Source organism: Macaca mulatta, chromosome 5 (genome assembly GCF_049350105.2).
Source record: "Macaca mulatta isolate MMU2019108-1 chromosome 5, T2T-MMU8v2.0, whole genome shotgun sequence".
NCBI lineage: Eukaryota > Metazoa > Chordata > Mammalia > Primates > Cercopithecidae > Macaca > Macaca mulatta.
Window position 1 is genome coordinate 72,137,088 of NC_133410.1, and position 14,035 is coordinate 72,151,122.

At 31.9% G+C, this 14,035-nt stretch overlaps 1 protein-coding gene across 7 annotated transcripts in view; it reads right to left on the minus strand.

The window, feature by feature from the left end:
- The window catches only part of ADGRL3 (adhesion G protein-coupled receptor L3), an 854,829-nt gene that overhangs the window by 672,723 nt on the left and 168,071 nt on the right, over window positions 1–14,035 (minus strand). For all 7 annotated transcript variants that reach the window (XM_078001870.1, XM_078001869.1, XM_078001868.1 and 4 more), the window contains exon 2: window positions 3,572–3,637. The gene's annotated coding sequence lies outside the window, so the exon portion shown is untranslated. The remainder of the gene's footprint in view (window positions 1–3,571; window positions 3,638–14,035) is intronic.

The following is a 14,035-nucleotide window of genomic DNA, read 5'->3' on the forward strand; positions in this document are numbered from 1 at the left end:
CATTTCAAAAAGTCCATCAACTAATATTAGGGGAAATATCAGCTGCCATTTTCTTATTGTTGCCTTTGTCATGTATTAATAAAATAATCTTCATTTTTCCAATTTTGACGTTAGGGCTACATAAAAGCAATTTTCTAGATCTGAAGACTAGTTTAGTTAAAAATCATAGAATTCCATAGATGCACTTAACCAAATTCATGCAATGTCAGTACAGTAAAATACCCTTTCAAACAACCACCACCATCAAAATCCCAATGAGTAGCCACTTGAATACTTTTGAACACTCTGGGGCCATCTAGGATAGATGCTTAATTTTCTATCCTAGATGCCCCCAGAGTGTTCAAAAGTATTCAGGGGGATGTTGGAATAAAATTTCAGAACATCTCCTCATGTTTATTTTCTTTATGAAAAATCAGACAGCATTATGACTTAATAATATTTAATTTAATGACTGTCACAGGTCCCAAATATGAAGTTTCTGGAGAAATCATAGGGATTGTTGCCATGTTAAATGTTTGGCAAGTTTGTTTTCTAATATATTAATTGAGATCTAATTCATATACCATAAATTCACCATTTCAAAGTATACAAATAGAGAACCTTGGCATAGTGTTTATCCTTTCTTTGCTTCACTTTCCTCACCTGCATAATTGAGTTAACAATATGATCTACCACACAGTATTTAGAATAGAACAATGCATATCTTAAGGACTACGTAAATTTTTGTAAAATACGCTACAGTTTTTTGAGCTTCCAAAGGAAAGACATGCCGGAGAAGGTCCATTTTGCACAGGAAATGACCTCTTTGAATGTATTTAACACACAAATCCTTGGAGTAATTCTTTAATTCTCTATCTCACACATTACACATCCATTCTGTCTGACCACTTCTAAACACCTCTTAGGCTACTACCTTTATCCAAATCACAATCCTCTTCTGCGTGGATAATTACATCATCCTCCTTTTTTCTTTCCTTGCTCCACTGTTGTCACAGACAGCAACTGGAGACCTGATCCATCTTCAACCTTCTTTGCTCTCCAGCTGCCCTGGCTTCATTGCTGTTTGTGGAACACACTAGGCCACTCCACCTAAGACCATGGGCCTTTCCATCAACTAAAAAATTGATAAACAAAATGTGGTGTATATCCATATAATGGAATATTATTCAGCCATAAAAGAAATGAAGTAATGATTCCTGTTACAATAAGGGTGAAACTTGCAAACATTATGCTAACTGAAAAAGACAGACAGGAAAGGCCAAACATGATCATTTTTATATGGTAGACCCTCAGTGAAAGTATGTTAGTGGTTGTCAGACGGTGGGGCAAGAGTGGAATGAAAAGTAACTGCTAATGGATACAAGGTTTCCTTTTGGGGAAATAAAAATATTCTGAAATTAGAGAGCAGTGATAGCTGCACAACTGTGAATACAGTAAAAGAAAAAAACAAAAAAACAGTGAATTGTATACTTTGAAATGGTGAATTTATGGTATATGAATTAGATCTCAATTAAAATATTAGAAAACAAACCTGCCAAACATTTAACATGGCAACAATCCCTATGATTTCTCCAGAAACTTCATATTTGGGACCTGTGACAGTCATTAAATTAAATATTATTAAGTCATAATGCTGTCTGATTTTTCATAAAGAAAATAAACATGAGGAGATGTTCTGAAATTTTATTCCAACATCCCCCTGAATACTTTTGAACACTCTGGGGGCATCTAGGATAGAAAATTAAGCTTTTGTAAGGCAAACATGATACTTCACAGACTGTTCCAGGTCTACTTCACCTGACTCCTCTCCTAACCCTGTCTTACCACATATGCAATCTTTCAGCTGCAATGGAAGCAGCAATCTTTCAATGGCCATCCCTTGCTCTTTCACAAACTAGTGTGTGGGCCTGGAATGTATAACCTCACCTTCCCTGTCACAACAACTCCTCCGTGAATTTCACAGCTTCTCTGAAAGTTTCGGAGCCTCCAGCAGAAGTGAACTGCTCCCACCTTTCTTTATTTAGCAGTCTGTCAGGAACTCCTTCAAAATGTGCACACTAGTATCTGCAGTGCTTCATCTTTTTCACCAGTTTTTAATATGTCCACAGCAAACATATCTAAGTTTGCTTGGATTATTTTTTTTAAAAAGGATGATTGCCTGAGTGTGTTTTATATATTGATTTATTTCACCAGCGTTAAGTACTAAATAAACTATTACATATCCAACATAGTAAAAGAATGTCTGCCAAATTTAGTTGTTAATATATAAATAAGCTAATAAATACGAATGAAAGACAGTCAATCACATCTATTCTGAAAGAAGGAAATAATATTAATTGTTCGCAAATGTGATTGAGTGTGAAGAAGAAAACACTGACAAGAAATTCCAAATGAAAGAAATTCAATCATATCTCTTCTGTGAAAGAGGAACAACATTGCTTGCATATAGAAATAAATACGGGGAAGAAAACAATGACAAAGTAAGGCAAAAATACTTAAAAGACAAAACATCAAATGGAAAATGTAGTGCATACAAAGGCAGATGCAATAGTTTTACAATTTAAAGTCATGCATTACTCTTAGAGTTCAGAAAAAAGTACGGAATATTTGAAAATAGATGATAGCAATTAAAGTACATATCAATTATGTCAATAATTCAAAATAAAATGAACTTAAATCATTTTAATATGAAGAACAATAGGAAAGTTGATATCAAAATGAAATGAACTTAAATGATTTTAATATGAAGAACAATAAGCAAGTTGATATTTCAAATTTTAGGCTATGTATTTATAATAATGTACATGCTAAACTTTACAAAGTAACTTTATAAAAATTACTTTCAGTAACTTCAAGAAAAGAGGAAATTCTCATTGTACTGTTGATTGATTAATATGCGGGCCTGTTTTGCCTTCTATGATTTTCTGGGGAAAATGTAAATATGGATATTGACATAAAGTTACACCGTTTGAAATATTTTATACTGGACTTCATAAACATATTTCTGATAATTAACAACATAATTTTTGAAAGTAATTTGCTTAATATTAAACATCTGGTTGCTACCAAATGAATATATTTTATTACCTAATATTTATATTCAACATTATGAATATGTAATTGAAAATGGAATGAATTAAACAAAAATGACTTTATCACATTGTGTTAGTGTACATACAGCAACTGAAAAAAAACTCAGTATGGTTATTCTGCATTAGTTAAGAAAGTAATAAAACATATGTGCCTTTCCGAAAAGGTGGAGACCTACTAAAACTATTATTTTTAGCTCATTTATTTTTCATATAGCTGGAGTATATTTCCTCACAACAGCAATATTTTTAATTAGATCACTTATAATTTGTTCACAAGAAATATGATTTTTGGAAAATGTATAACAAGAAATGGCAATTTGTTTTCCAAAAATATGTAAGATTCCATTTTAGTAACACATTACAAATATGCTGACGTTTCAATATGGTAAAGACTCATAAAATAATATACTAACTTGAATGTAAATATTTTAAAATAAATTTTGAAATTATATGGTTGGCAATAATAATCTACTGATTACCTTAATTTGCTCTTCAATTGCTAAAAATCCATGGTTTTTTCCTCCGATTTATCAAATTAAACATTTCTGAAAAAAAAAAGAAAAAAATATTTAATTTCATGATGAGAAAAAATAAATACTCTGTGTTATGGTTACAGTTGTAGAACTATTTGAATATTTCTTGTTGGTTGCCAAGTTTATTATTTCCCACAATGCCTGAGGTCTCACAGCAGAACTATGGTATGTAGAGGAAATTTAGGACACAGATGACACATCTTCTTATACTATCTAGTTTATTATAAGGTTTACTGGGAAAATTGATGGATTTGATAGTCAAGATTTTTTTCTAATTAAAAGAATATAACATTTTTAATATAAGTTTTGCTATTTCCAAGAAATATCCTTATTTCTTGCCATAGGCTCTTCTAGCTAAGATACTGGGATGAGTCTTATCACTTTTGCCATTAGATAACAGGCATAGAAAACAAACTGAGAAGCACCTTAGCACATCTAATCATACACACACACATACGCACACCCTTATTTGTGTATACAGACACAAATACTGTAATCTATTTATTTGCAGTAATCTAAATAAATTTGGATTTTAAAAAATAGAAAGAAATATACAAATAATCAAAGATTTATAGAGGTATTTGAGTTTTTATTTTCTTTAAATTACCGTATGTTTTTATTTTAGTAAACAAGTAGTAAGACAGACTTTTTACACCCAAAAAATAGTATTGTCCTTCAAAGTATTTTCTTTAGATATTTAATATTTTCTAATGGTTTTGTAACTGGCCATATCCATTTTTGAATGTTCCAATAGGTCTATTTAAAGAGCTTTACACAAAGCTCTTTTGTTTAAGTTACTAGCTTTAGTTACCATACAAAGAGCTTTACACAAAGCTCTTTAGTTTTAGTTACTAGTTTTAGTTACCTTACAAAGAGCTTTACACAAAGCTCTTTAGTTTTAGTTACTAGTTTTAGTTACCTTACAAAGAGCTTTACACAAAGCTCTTTAGTTTTAGTTACTAGTTTTACTTACCATACAAAGAGCTTTACACACAGCTTTACACAAAGCTCTTTGTATTAGTTAGTTATTATTATATTTAGTATTTATTTATGCTATTAGTGGTAGTATGCAATCAGGAGGTTAAGTAACTATATATATGATAAACAGTGACAAAATCCATTATCTATTCTAAAATTTTGTCCCCAAATGGATAAAGAATGAGATACAGGGCAGAAAGTCAATAGCATAAAATTAAAGTTGAGCTCTACTTTACCAAATCGCCATTGATTAAAATAAGATATGCTATGATATAAAATGAAAACAAATTAGTGAAAGCTATTCACTGATAAAAGCATTACATTTTGTTCAGGGACTTAAAAAATATTAAAGCAATGAAACTCACTGTATTTTTGGAGTGAGTGTCCATTTGTATTTGCCCAATCAGTGAGGTTTTTGTACCACAAGAACAATTAAAGATCATACTTGAATGCCACACTTGACTGCTTGGACAGGAAAAACAAATTTTTAATCAACTGCTTAAATTTCACTGGACGATCATTCTAGCATGTTCTCTCAATAATTACTGGCTGTCACTTTTTTTCCCTGGTTTTGAAGAACTGGCATATCTCATCTTCAATGTTCTACATATCTAAACAATCATGGGTTGTTCTCTACAGGTTTGCCTACAATACTATCACCTTTAATATCTTTTATTGTTTCCTTCCCATCTGGGAAATACATTCTGACATCCAAGCACGACTAATTTCACAAAGTTCTCCCTAATACTACCAAACCTACTCCACCACAGACAAAACTCATCTTATCTTCCCTGACACTCCTATACCTCTTTGTACATTTCTCTATTTTGCTGAAAGCTACACTATAGTATGAATTGCTAGAGAACAGAGACTGTGGCTTCTTCAATCTGTATTACTCCTCCCTAAAGAACTAAACACCTAACAGCGCCACAAAATGCTGACTGGGTAAACAAAACATTTCCATTTCTTAATTGAACACACACGCGCACACACACATACGCACACACACACACACAGAAACTTGTTTATTGGAAACTGTATTGGCTGAACATAAATTAAGACCAAAAACAAAAGTACACTCTTATATGTGTCTTTGAATTTGTTTGTATAGCTACCTTTATAGGTTCGTTTTCTTTTTATAGGTAAGGACAGAGAATCTTCCGTTTACAGTTTGGTTATTCAACATCTCAGTGCCTCTCTCAATTACAGCCACTTATGGCACTTGAGAGTCAGCAGACAGCTCCGACCAAGGACAAGCTTACATAGAGCCACTTAGCCTGCTAATGAGAAGGCAACCAGGTGTGAGGGAAAACACCAGAAAGAAAAAGGCAAGCAGGAGGGTGAAGAAAATAGAAAAAAAAAAAAAAACTGCAAGAAGGGCAGAAAAATGTATTATATCAAATGATACTATTCTATCAGTAAAAGGTAATAAGACTGAATTTGTTTTGTAATTAATAAACGATCTAAAAGGGATCTTTTAAAAGGAGCTATAAGAAATATTGTTTTAAGCAATATGATTATTTTTGTCAGGGAAGACAAAAAATGTAATTTATTTTAGATAAAAATTAATGTCTGCAAATATATGTTCATAGTTTCATTACTTTATAGTTCCATATGGTTTGAAAGAGACATAAAAAGCAATGCACCAGAAATTATTGCAATTCACTCTAGGTCTTGAGAATTAAATGGAAACGTTTTGAGTTTGAGTACTAGATTGTTTTAATTAAAAATTAAAAGTTAAATTAATTTCTGCTTTAAATCAAACTTTGTAAAGCAATCACATATATAAGATCTCCAAAACGGAAAATAAAATAAAAATGGCATTCAATCCATCAATTAAAAAAAAGCTGGAATACATGATAAATATGAATGTTCAAGGTACATTTTGTAATCCCAAAATAGAAAGTTTAAAAAGTAGAGAAATTCGTTGATTCATCAAATATTTACTCAATGCCAGGCACTGCTCTAGTTGGTATGAATTCAGGAGTGAACTGAACAGATGAAAATTGCACTCACAGAGCTTACCTCTGCATTCCAGTTGTGGAGCAGTAAGTGAGAGTAAGAGATAGATACATGCATACACATACACACACACACACACGCACACACACACACAGAAAATGTGAGTCTGTGTCTATATGTATACATATACATACACACATTTTTACATATTTATAAAATATATTACCATACTATTATGTGTAATAGATATAGGTGTAAATAATTTACATACATTTTCTATTTACATGTAAAATTCTTACTTTTTTGGCAGGTTAAATTCACATTTAACCCTTAAAACAATTCTCTGAGGTTAGTACGGGTATTAGTGACAAGACCAGAATTTGAATGCAAAAAAGCCAAATTCAGACTTTACATCCTCAAGCCTTTCAAATAACATACTTATTGTTACTATGTTTCTTACAGGGATGTTTATTATGAAAGACAATAAACTTCCTAAAATCAGTATTTTAGAAAATGATCATCTCAGAATTTCATGACACTGATTACTATTAGAAGATACTTTCACATTTTGGTATTAAAACAAGATTCCAGGAATCCCATTAAAAATAATGTGGAATTAAGATGGAAAATATGTTATTTTCTCAGGCCAGGTGCCATTAATTCCAATATTATGTGGCATCACCTACTGAACTATCCAGTCAAGGTTCATGAGTCAATGAAGAAGTGACATGAACAAACATGTTTTTAAAAGACTATTCTGTTGTCAGTTAATAGATGGCTTTCAGCCTAAGATGACAGTGATATTTTTTAAAAAGGTCAGTGATAATTGAGACTTAAAAACAATACAATGAGTTAGAGAAATTTTTATGAAGAAATATCTTTTTGTCTATGAGAGTTAATCCTTAAATCATTCTTAAAACTAGACCAACAGTTACATATTAGGTATTACTAATATAATTTTATTATTTGTAAAAAGAAGTATATCACTTTCACATCCATCATTTCAATTTTTTTTGGATATAAATAGGAAAATGTGAGTCAAGGATCTGAAAACAGACATAATTATCACATTTATGACAGTCCACCTCCACACTTTCAACTAGGTCTTCAAATGTTATCTTTTTACTTATGATGGTCAAATTCTTTTTCCAACTACCCCCTTCGGGTCTCACCCAACTAGCCTATGGGTGATTTTCAAATATCTTCTACTTTGATTTCTTATTGATAGGCATCATCTTATGCCACCTCTTTCTAGATAGTGTTCAGATTGTTTCTTCATCTCTATTTCTAATATCATAATCCTCATCACTGGGTAAAATAGAAAATAAATCTTCACCCTATTTTACAGATTAGAAAGCTATAATTCACAAATATTACCATGGTTATTACATAATATTTTAAAGACAAAAGTCCAAGACAATTTGTACTTAGTTCAACCGCCTGCCACTCATCTTGTCTCACTGGTCTACACACCTCAATAGTACCTCTTAGAACACCATTCAATCCCCTCTCAAATCTGCCTTGCGAATGATTCCCAGAACAACTTAAGACTTCATTTTTCTCATGATGATTTTCTGCTCTGTAATCCACAAAAGCACTGTTTTAATTTTCACAGAGTCTGGTTTTCAAGAATTTATAAAGGATTAATACAATTTTTGTATTACAAACACCACTTTTTGACACCACTCTACTCCAAATAGAATTTCCATAACAGCGAGCTTGTGTTGCTGACTGGCACCTCAGACAAGACTATTCTGAACAGAGTGGCTTGTCAGCTAATGCGATCCCCTGTACACTTGTTCAAAGTTTTAAACACTGTGCTGAAGTCTCATCTTCCCAAAAAATTAGCCTCAACTGTTTTTGCACAAACTCACCTCTAAATGCTTGGTAAACTTTAAATCAGTAGTACAAAGTTTAGTCCTACATGCACCCATATTTTCTAGCTGTTAGCCTGTGGCCCCAAGAAAGAGTATTCCATTATATAAAGTATCTGGGGACGGAACAGTGAGAATGGCTAAATAGTCTCCACAAAAATCAACGATAGAACTGGACAAAATTGCTAAAAACAACAGTTTCAGGACTATAGAAATTAACCAGTGATTTAACAAATTAGGAAATGTTTATCAAGAAACACTACTGAACTTCTGGTAGGAACAATGGGGATCCCATGTCATTTTACTTGGGAATTTTCCTCTCTCTCCCATCCCCAAATAGGCTTAATGTCAGATCAAAAAACAAATCGTAGTAAATATAAAAGGATGAAAAATCATATAAATTGTGTTGCCTTACCAAAACAGAATTAAATTAGAAATAAAAAGAAAAATAGATTTTGGAAATCCCTAAATATTTGGAAGTTTTAACATTTCTATATATCCCAAGGGTCAAAGACAAAATCACAAAAGAAATTAGAAAATATTTTAACTAAATGGAGCAAAAGCATACCATAACAAAAATTATGAGATGCAGTGAAAGCAGTGCTCAAAGCCAAATTTATAGCTTTAAATGCCTCCATTAGAAAGGTAGGAAGATCTCAAATCAATAATCAAAGCTTCTACCTTAAGCAAAGAGAAAAAGAAGAGTGGGCTAAATGCCAATTAGGCAAAAAAAGAGGGAATAAAGGAAAGAATAGAGGAATAAAAGAAAGCAGGTGTAAACTTTACCAGAAGACCAATGTTAAAATGACTGCTAATTATTTAAAATCCCACTAATTAATATTAAAATCCCACTAATTATTTATCTTATGCTATGAAAAAAATTCCTTACCTTCTGTATCTGGTAGCATTTTCATTTTTAACATGACACATCAATGAAATTACTCTGGTTTCCTCCTCATTGAAAAACATATAATTGATTTTTTGGTAATAGTCAACAGATCTATAAAGTATATAAAAATGCACAGCATACAGGAAACTCACAGGTTATTATTAGGGAAAAAATACAGAAAATCCAGAGAATGATCCTCAAACCTTTGTCAATATATTACCCAAAAAAGTTGCTTAAAGAAGGCTGAGCTTCTTACATTTTGTTTATATAAATACTAAAATACTTATAATTAATGCAAGGAAGGGCAGAAATATATTGTGGTGACTGTCAGTTTGCCTGTCTGTATATATAAGGTAGAGTAGGATAGGACAGGATAGGATGATGGGATAGGATAAGATACTGTACCATTCCGTACCATTCCCTACCACACCATACCATGAAAGCAAAGGCAAAAGAAGGAAAGAGAAGAACCCGTGCTGAGGTGTCTTCTATATACCCAGCCATTGTGGTAACAGCTAGGAATAGGGCAGTGTAAACAGATACAGTTCTTTCCCTCAGAGAAGAGATTTTTTTTAACATTAAAACCAAGGATTAGGTCTTTTCTCTATTCCTTTAGTGCAGAGAATTATTCTTTCTCAAGTATCAAAAGCTACTCAAAGCTCCCACAGGTTCCACAGTCACAATCAATTCCGTCGTCGTCTAGCCAAGGACTGACTCACAGATGCTTCAACTTACTGCTAGTATCTAAGGAACTATGTAGCCATTCTCTTATGACATAATAAAGGAGAAAACAAGACCTGCTGTGAATAACCCACCCTCAGGAAGAGTTCTAGCATTCTGTTGTAGATAGGAAAATAAGAAACTTCTTATGAAGGGAGAAAAGATGGTAAAATATACAGCAGATGTGACTGATGGAGGCTTGAACAGACATCTAGAAAAGGATTCAGTACAGAATGGAAATTCCATATGGGCAAGATGGACTAATGGCTGGGGGCAGTGGGTTTCCTGCTCTCCTTTAAACACTTTTCTGCATTACAAGTAGTCAGCAGCCCATGTCTGTAACCCTAGGAAGACTTGGTGGGCTTCCAGGAAGATATTTCCTCAGCAATGCCTGCTCCTTTCTCTCTCTGCTTGAGAAATAGCTTTCAAATTTTCAATATCAAAAAAAAAAACTTTACCCTCTGTTTTTATCCCTCAAAAATGGCTATGTTTTGACTATAATTACACATGACAAGTGGTATTTGCATACCAATCGTGGTTTCCAACTTCTATAATAATGGGAATTATTAAGCTTCTCTCATTTATAATAAAATGTGCCTACCCTCTATATACTTTTAAATGGTAATTTTCTAGTAGAACATGCTGAAATCTACCCTGCAGTTTATATAATAAAATAATTGTTAAACAGTACATACATTTACATATTCTATGACAAAACAGTTCAAAACAATTGCAAGTTTGCTTTGTAAGTAATGAAAATATAACAATAATTTATATTTAAGTATTTAAGAAGTTTTAGTAAGAAGGGGATTATAAAGATCAATGTTCATTTGTTCAACTTCAGTAGGAATATAGTATATTTTAATAATAAATATTGTTCAAAATACAAGGGATAAAGTCAGGAAAGAAAACATCTGTTCTTAGAATTCCTGTTAAAATGAGAAACTACCACTCATAAAGCAAAAAGTTAATTTTCAATATATACCTGCAATTAAGTGACGCTGATTGCTGTTGCTTCTTCAGATATGAATTCTAACCTCATGTATTTTTTTCTAAGATGAATATACAAAGAGAACATATAGACCCTTTGGTCTTTACAGTAGCTGTATTTTTGAAAGATTGCATATTAATTAATTCATTTTGAATGCATTGGAGATATTTACCTTTTACACAAGCTTCATACTAAATCATTTTGAAATGCATTGCAAAATAATCAGCTTTCAACATATATATTATTTAAGCACTCTACCATTGCTCCATCTCCTTTCCTTTCACACTGGTCAAACATACCAAAATCTAACCTGAAACATGCATGCTGGGACAGTGTAAGTCAGATTAACTTAGGGAGTACACCTGAGATATGATAATTGTCTCAGGGTTATGGATGTAGGAAATTTTGTCCTGGTTTATGTCCAAAATTTGAGTAAGAAATTTAAAAAATTCATTAAAGCAGTAATGCTCTACTAAGAAAAGATCCTTTTCCTTAAACATTTATGTATCCTGTCTTTAACTATCCAGTTTTTAGTTCACAAAACTGTACTTTCCCTTCATGGTAAATTTAGATTAAAAAATTTAGAGTTTAATCTTGAACTATTAAATACAAGGAAAAATCGCCTAAGAACAAGTTATTGCACCAGCACATGCTACCATATACCTTCTACAGACTCATGATAGATTTTGTTTTAAGATTTACTGAATTTTTGTAAACTTAGGCAGTTTCTGAATGTCAGTTCCAGAAAAATGATTTTTATCTCACATATCTAGAAGGCCAAATTGTCAGGTGATACAAATCCCAACGAAAATCCACTATGCCAGAATCCTTACTGTTTTACTAAAGACCTGGCATCTAAAGGTTTAAAATAGTTTGGATTGCCAAGCCAGACACTGAATCTCAGATGAACTTTTTCCAAAAATCCTCATTCCTCTGGTTATTAAAAAAAATCAATAAATGTATTCTAACTAAAGTTTAAAAAGCTTCTGAGAAGTGACCTCTGCCAAAGTGTTTTGGGAACATTCCAACTGTGCAGGGGGCAGAATGTGGGATCAAAAAGCAGAAAGAAGGAAATAAAGAAATGCTTCTGCACAAGTGAAAAAAGAAATCTGGCTGGAGGTCTGAAAGGGATTAACTTACATATCAAATATCAGGTTTCCATTGCATTGCCATTCTGCTTTCTCCTTTTTTCTCTGCCCCCTTCCCACATTGCCTGTAGTTCATCGCATGAAGCTTTATTTCTCACTTTGTCTAAGATTTCAAGCAGAAAATCTTCAGTACTGAGGTCTTAAAAATTTGCTTTATGTTCCACAGTAATAGTCTCTTATCTGAGACTCCAACATCTGGAAATCAAACCAATGTAACTTACAAGTCTGAATCAGAAAACACGTTTGAAAAAAAAAAAAAAGGCACACTGCACTAAAATTCAACTTCATGGAATGGCCCTCAGTCAAGACCTACTTATTCTTTCTTTCCTATACAGAGTTCTAACAAACAGAAATCAGAAGAAGCAAAAGCAGAGTATTGACAAACTGACATCCAAAAGAAATACCTAAGGCTCTGAGGAAAACAGAAAAAAACAAGAAAGAACTTTGGAAATAGCTTTACTATTCAAATGCAAACATTTGCAGTGGACACTTGAATAGTAGAAGTATTTGCCCCAACTTTTCAGAATTTTTTTTTTCTACCCAAAGAATTACCCCCACACCCACCCAAACAAGATCCTAGATATTTTACTCATACATGATTCAAGCTAGTCATAATAAGGTTAGGTAATACTGGTATTCTAGATAAGCAAAAGTTAACGCCCTTGACTAAGTTCAAAGGATTTGTATATGTGTAGGTATTTTACTCTGCCTTTTGAGGACATTACTTTTAAGTATTTATATTTTATGTCTATATGTTATAGCTATAAAAAGAAGAGTATATAAATCTAAGTTTTAAGTTATTTAGATATTGCATGCCTATTGGGGGAAAATTCATATCAACCTTTCATATAAGATTCACTAAAATTTTTTTAACCTGTTGGCTTTTTGTAGGAAAACGTTAATGCATCCATAGACCTTTTTAAAATTAATGGATGTTGCATACAGTTAGCAACACAGCTCTCTGAAAAGTAAAAAAGTCATTAAAGTGAAACAATATTTTTCAGAATAACAAAAGTCAAAGAACAGCAAACTATGAAAATAATTTACCTGAATTAAAATATTGTGTTATTTTTAAATTTAATTGATGCTAAATTTAATTTCCATTGTTACTAAATGTAATCAATTAGTTTTGAAGTATACATTCCAGAGATATAAAGGAAATGCTAATAACAAAAATTTTAACATTTTAACATTTTTTCTACTTTCCCCCTTAATGAAAGTTAAATTCTCAAATTCATATGGGATAAATAGGCAAACATAATTTTAAGTATATCTATAAATGAAAATCATTACGTCTCTTATTTCTTTAAGATATTATTTCAAATTAAATAACTATGCTTTATAGAAAAGTCATACATTTATCGTCTCTTACATGAATGTTATATGCTTATTATAATTTTAAGAATAGCATGCTGTGGTTATTACAATAAAAAATCAAGATCAAAGATGAGCTAGTTATTTTTGGAAAAGCGACAAAGAAGAGTTTTAAAAAACTTGTCTGAAATCATTTTTGTATATCCCAAATTTGCTATTTTCTTCTAATGTTTGGCAAAATTCCTACTAATAGGCAGCAGCTTTTTAATATTTTAATATTTCAATGTGTTACTTTAACTTTTATTTCTATTAAAATGGATGACACATTAAATTACATAAAAGGCAAACTTTTATATATTTAGATTTCAAAAGAACATTGTTTACAGTCATTTTCATTCAATAATCAATCTAATAAACAAAGAAAAAGCCACAGTAAACCTAAAGCTGGGCTAGCTAACTGCGCTACAAAACTGAGTTAAATATTGTTCCTATTACCAGGACATTCACAGGCAATTGCAAACTTTCTTAACAGTA